The sequence below is a fragment of the Protomyctophum parallelum genome, assembly GCF_964188405.1.
Source record: "Protomyctophum parallelum genome assembly, chromosome: 8".
Classification (NCBI taxonomy): Eukaryota; Metazoa; Chordata; class Actinopteri; order Myctophiformes; family Myctophidae; genus Protomyctophum; species Protomyctophum parallelum.
The window spans coordinates 17,866,899-17,873,263 of record NC_139703.1 but is presented as its reverse complement, the minus strand read 5'-3'; positions in this window follow the sequence as shown (position 1 = coordinate 17,873,263).

The window sequence follows — 6,365 nt, the reverse complement described above, 5'->3', positions numbered from 1 at the left end:
CATTGTGTTTGCGTAAAGCCAAGCCAATGTCAGTCTGATGCAGGAAGTGCAGCATGCACAGCCTTTGAGGTTATAGAACAACTGTTGAACCGGAGCACGGCGGAACTAAACGTGCCTCCTCGTCCTATAGTTACACCATTCAGCTCTATAGTCTGTTATCTGTGTCCCTTTGGCCTACTGTATATCTGTGTCCTGTTGGTCTACTGTATATCTGTGTCCTGTTGGTCTACTTTATATCTGTGTCCTGTTGGTCTACTGTATATCCTACTGTGTCCTGTTGGCCTACTGTATATCCTACTGTGTCCTGTTGTCCTACTGTATATCCTCTCTGTCGTCGGGGCACAAGCCTCACGTCTCCATATTTCAACCTTTGGTGTTTTTGGTATAAATTATATGCCCTACTTCAGTGGTTCCCAAACTCTTTCGTGTCAAGGACCCAAATCAACATTTATTAGGCCACGGACCCCCATTTGAAAACATTATGCCAGTGACCCCAATACGGGAGGATTTTTACGGCTCTAGCAGTGATTCCGAAACACATTCATTTCATGTTCACATGCACCACCATGCACACAGAGCAGCCAAGCATGCATGCAACCATGCAATCACACAGAGCAGCCACACATGCAACCATGCAACCACACAGAGCAACCATGCAACCACACAGAACAGCCATGCATGCAACCTGCACCACACAGAGCAGCCATGCATGCAACCATGCAACCACACAGAGCAACCATGCAACCACACAGAGCAACCATGCAACCACACAGAGCAGCCATGCATGCAACCTGCACCACACAGAGCAGCCACGCATGCAGCAACCATGCAACCACACAGAGCACCCACGCATGCAGCAACCATGCAACCACACAGAGCAGCCACGCATGCAACCATGCAACCACACAGATCAGCCACACATGCAGCAACCATGCAACCATACAGAGCAGCCACGCATGCAGCAACCATGCAACCACAAGCACTAGAGTTCTCGTCCTGTTCTCAAATGAAAGAGCTCGCAAAATGAATCGAGGCAGTTTTTCTTTTCTCATTTGTACACATTATCATGACAATTATGGAAGGGAGGGGGTGAGAGAGAGAGAGAGAGAGAGAGAGAGAGAGAGAGAGAGAGAGAGAGAGAAGAGGGCCCGTCAGAGGGAGAAACCAAATTGCACATGGGTATAAATAAAACAAAAAGCAGAGAAAGGCAGCTCAAATAGTGCAAGACGGCGAGCCGAGCGGCGAAATAAAATAAAGCATTTAAGCTGCGAACGATGCTTAACCACGCGGTCCAATAGCCTCGCAGCCGAGAGCCCTCTCTCTCTCTCTCTCTCTCTCTCTCTCCTCCCCATCTCTCTCTCTCTCTCTCTCTCTCTCTCTCTCTCTCAGCAATCTCTCTCTCGTTCTCTCTCTCGTATGACGGACTTAATTGCCACTATCAGTGTTGAGATATAACATTCATCTAGGGGGGTTCATGCTCGACTTCACCACGGTCTGGTCCGTTATGGTGGTGGAGGTGGTGGGGGAGGTGGTGGTGGGGGTGGTGGGGGAGGTGGTGGGGGAGGTGGAGGAGGGCCTTCAAGGGGCTGCTTGGGTCGCTCCTCCAACCAACGACACCTTGAAATAATGATGAGAGGGATTAGAAATGGACGACAGAGGAGAGAGAGAGAGAGAGAGAGAGAAAGAGAGAGAGAGAGAGAGAGGTATAGCCTTGGCGCTCACATTGTTGGAAAACGGGAAGGTTTCCTAGAAGTGCTACAGCTGATGAGCGGCTGCCGGTCTAGTAGGTTCAGGTCTAGGTTCAGGTCTAGGTTCAGGTCTAGGTTCAGGTCTAGGTTCAGGTCTAGGTTCAGGCAACAAACACACGGATGGACGAGGCCGAATGTTTGGTTTTGTTTTTTAGGTTGGTGCCTCGCATGGGTTTCCCCCCTCCGCCATCGGTGTATGAATGTGCGTGTGTGGGTGAATGCAATGCACAATCTATATGTAAGCGTTATATAAATGCACCATTTAGGTGGGATATATACCTGTATATACGCTCACCCCAATGGACTAATCTTCATGGGTCTTTGAAAACCTGCAGCTCGTCAGACTAACACCCCCCCCCCCCCCCCCCCCCCCCCCCCCCCCCGCTGGGCGTATAGGTGTAAGGTTACGGATGGCCAAACAATCGCACCCATTGTGCTCCCACCCTTAAACACAACAAAAACAAAGCCGAGACATCGCTGACATTCAGCCTACGCCCCCCCCCCCCCACCCCCCTTCCAATAACACCCCCCCCCCCCCTCCCCCCCAACCTTGACTCACAACTCAAGTCAGGTGGAACTCGCAAAGGCACGAGACCACCACCATAAATGGATTACGGTGTGATTACGCGCTGAAGGAAATAAAACCTGATCACACCTGCAGTGAACATGAAAAAAAGGCCACCGGCGGCCGGTGGACATAAAGCACATAACATGACATAACATGGCGGTCCCTGACTGTGATCGAGGCTAGAAGATGTTGCTTTCATCACACAAGCAAATAGTTATTTACTTCCTTACGGGGATGAGGGGGCGGAGGGATATCAAAACACGATTTAATTTCTTTAATCCATTAAGACCCGAGACCGTATTCTACAAAATGTCTTCTAAATCATGACAGTTTTCAGAAAAGATGTTTCTATGTCGGTGGTTCTCAAACTATTTCATGTCATGGACGCCAAATATTATTATGTAATTGTCCCGTCCCCGTCCCCCCAGGGACCGCCTCAAAAGCAAATAGAGAAACGTTTGCTGTGAAAGAATATATATTCAAAGACTTGTGCCTCATTTTTCACGATTTTTCAAAAAATAGCTGTTCTACAAGCTCGAGCTGGTAGATATGCTATTATTTCAACAGCTCAAGTAATAAAATAATGATTAAAGTGATTAAAAAGCTATAAGGGTGACACAGACGCGCGGTCAGGACTCAACGGGTTAAGATGTGGTTCTTTCCATCCGATTTGCGGAACGGATTCGCCTCGCAAACACGGATATACGGAAGGAGGGAGAGAGACCCTACGTCTGTGTATTCCATTAAATCTATTAAAGCTCCTCGCATTATATCATAGTGCCTACTGCACAATGGGATCCTTTCAAGGGCAGTCTCCTGGGAGGGCCAACAAAGGGCCCTCTCTTTCAGTGGGAGAGCAGTCAAATAATTCAGAAATAGCCAAACGCTATTATGTGTGTGAGTGTGTGCGTGTAGTGTGCGTGTGCATGTGTGTGTCTCTTGCTTGTTTTGCTTTTTTCTAAGAGTGCCCACGAGGGCACAATTTCAGAAAAGTCAAGGGGAGCAGAAAAAGAGAGTCCAAAAAAAAGGAGCAAGTGAAGTGAGGAGATGAAATGGAGCAGCGAAGGCTATCTGCTTTCTTCCTCACAAGTGGCTGTTTAAAAAGAGACACGTATGGAGGACACGGTTCTTTGCTAGCGAGTGCTGTAGCTCAGTTGTTGTGCAGCGACTACTACAGGGAAGGGAACCCATGGCTGTGTAGAAGCACCATGCATGGACGGTCAAATCCTGATTCTAAATAGGTCCTATATGCACTGCAGCCTAGCATATAGAGCACCCATCCAAATCTGACGTCATTATCGCTAGAGGGCACATTTTCGATAGAAACAGATCATATACGAGTGACTGACTGTCGCAAACGATACAGAGACGCCTCTCTGACAATAACGCAGAGACAGCTTGTTTATTTTTGGACCACAATGAAATGAAATTACTTCCGTGAACCCCTTGGAACCAGGGGATGAGCGAGTGACGTCAGGACTTCGGCGCTCTATTTGTAAAGAAATTGGGCCTCTTCCTTGAGTTCCTTCACAGGAACTATACAAACACGCTGTGTAGCTTTGCATCTTTGCATCTCTGCCCATGTGAACACAGACGCGTGCACACACACGCACACGCACACGCACACACACACACACACACACACACACACACACACACACACACACACACACACACACATACATACACGGTGTGCATCATTGGAATGTTTTGCTATAAATAGTTGAGAAAACAACTTCTGCCGTATAGACAAACAGCTTGGGAAAGAACGAACGCAATGTATTATCTTTGGCTCCGTTGCTCTCTGGCATTCAAATGTTGTCACCGTGCGAAGTGGCAGCCTTGTTGGGGCTGTTCTCTCCAGAACCCATCCAACAGGGCTGTCACCAATCATGACATTTTACTTGATGATTAATGCATTCTGGGCGGGAACCCCCTTTTGGTGTTTTAAGCATTATGTCATTCTTTAGCTAGTGAAAAATCGCGAAAATGTGGTGCAAATCTTTATATATATTCTTTCAGAGTGACCGTTTTAACTCAAATATTTGCTTCTGGAAAGTCACTGGAACAACATATTTTCAGATGGGGGGGGGGGCAGCCAATTAAATATAGTTTTGGCTGTCCTTGACATGAAGAACCACTGACATAGAAACATAGGTTTTAGACACAGGATTTAGAAGACATTTGTAGAATCTAAATGGGTTAATTGACATTGAACATTGGAACATAATGAATTAAAATGACATGGTCTGTTGGCCTATTAGGCTTTGTAAACAAATATTGCACACAGGGCAGATATGACAAAAAACTAAAGAATATAAAATAAATAGTTTAAGCTTATACTTTTATACCACCTACAAGTTCTAGATCTGCTATTTCCTCTATCTTTGGAAAATGCTTGAAAATGTACGGACAGTTTTGAGCGTGGAAGCGACGACTATGCTCCGTGATTCAGATTAACTCAAATAATTGCAGTTATAGGCGATTGGCCCAGACTGTATGGAACACAATAAAAACCTACACGTTCACTTAAACCTGAGAGGGTGGAAAAGGAACCACGGGTGTATGGGTTTGTTCTGACATACTAATAGGGGATTCACACTATGGTCCCGGGTGCGCACTCGGGACCACTTGGCAGATGTTGTGGTAGTGTGAATGATGCGTACCGTTCCCGGGAGCGGATCGCCCAACCGTCCCCGGGACCGCATGGGGGGAGGGTCTCTGGACCGTTGAAGTGTATTCAGATACGGATCGTTCCAATGTGAATGCATGCAGTCGACGAGCCAAGCGTCAACAAAAAAAAAAACACAGCCTCTGCACGATGCGTAACACCAGCGCATTTCTCAACGCCGCCTTCTCCTTTGAATCTGCTTATACGCGCAGCACCGCGCTGATCTTATTCTGCGGACTACACGTGGCTCTTGGGCTTTGCTTGGCACAGTTTCCAAAGTAAAACGAAATAATAATAATGCTAAAGTAGAATCCATAGCAAACTAATACACTGGAGCACAGAACTGACTGACACAGTGAATAGCAGGGAGGCTGACAAGTAGTATAACGGCAAAAAGCCAAAGAGGCAATGCAATTCAGTGTGTCTGGATTTATTTGAGACAATGTCGCACAGTTGATGGTCAGTGTCCGTGCGCGCCAGCCATCAAGCACACCGTCATCAGGAGGATTAAAGTGTACCCGGGTGCGCTGTTGAATCTCGGGCAATGTGAATCATGGCCATCGGGGACCAGGCAACCGTATTCGAAAACGGTTCCAATGAAACGGATTCAGTCCGTCTCAGTGTGAATCCCCTATTAGAGTCCCACATGTAGGCATTAGTCTGACACCCCTAAACCCTAACCTAACCCTAACCCTAACCCTAACCTCACAGGGAAACCACAGGAGTCTTAACCCGCAACGCAATGTGTCTTAACCGGCCATGCATGACCTGGGCCGTGGCTCAGCGGTCCAGGCACCTTGGCTGGTAGTCCAGTCTGGCAGTGTGCCGCAGGTTCGACTCCCGATCCCGATCCTTTACTGCATTTCTTCCCCCCATCTCTCTCCTCCATTTTCACTCAGCCTACTATCTGTCCCTTTTTTTTCCTACTCTGGATTTTCACTGTACAGTCTGTACAGTAAATTCCCAGGAATACATCCTCCCCCCCGGTATAGAAACATGCATGGATGTGGTGGTGGTGGGATCTCTCTCTCTCTCTCTGGGTCCTGTATTTAAATGTAAATGTACCTTACAGCACACTCTCCCTCTCTGTCAATAGGGCTCAAAATAATTCGCCGCCTATTCATCGGCTGTGCTGACTCCACATCCATGCATGCAATGCAGCCTCTCTCTCTCTCTCTCTCTCTCTCTCTCTCTCTCTGCCTGCCACCAGTGCTCAGGCAGACTTTTCTATTACCAATCTAATTGCACATTCCACCCTGACAAGGGCTCATTAAACCTTAATTATACACATGTTGTTTTCTACAAACATCTCCATTTGGGTCTCTCTCTCTCTCTCTCTCTCTCTCTCTCTCTCTCTCCTCTCTCTCTCTCTCTCTGG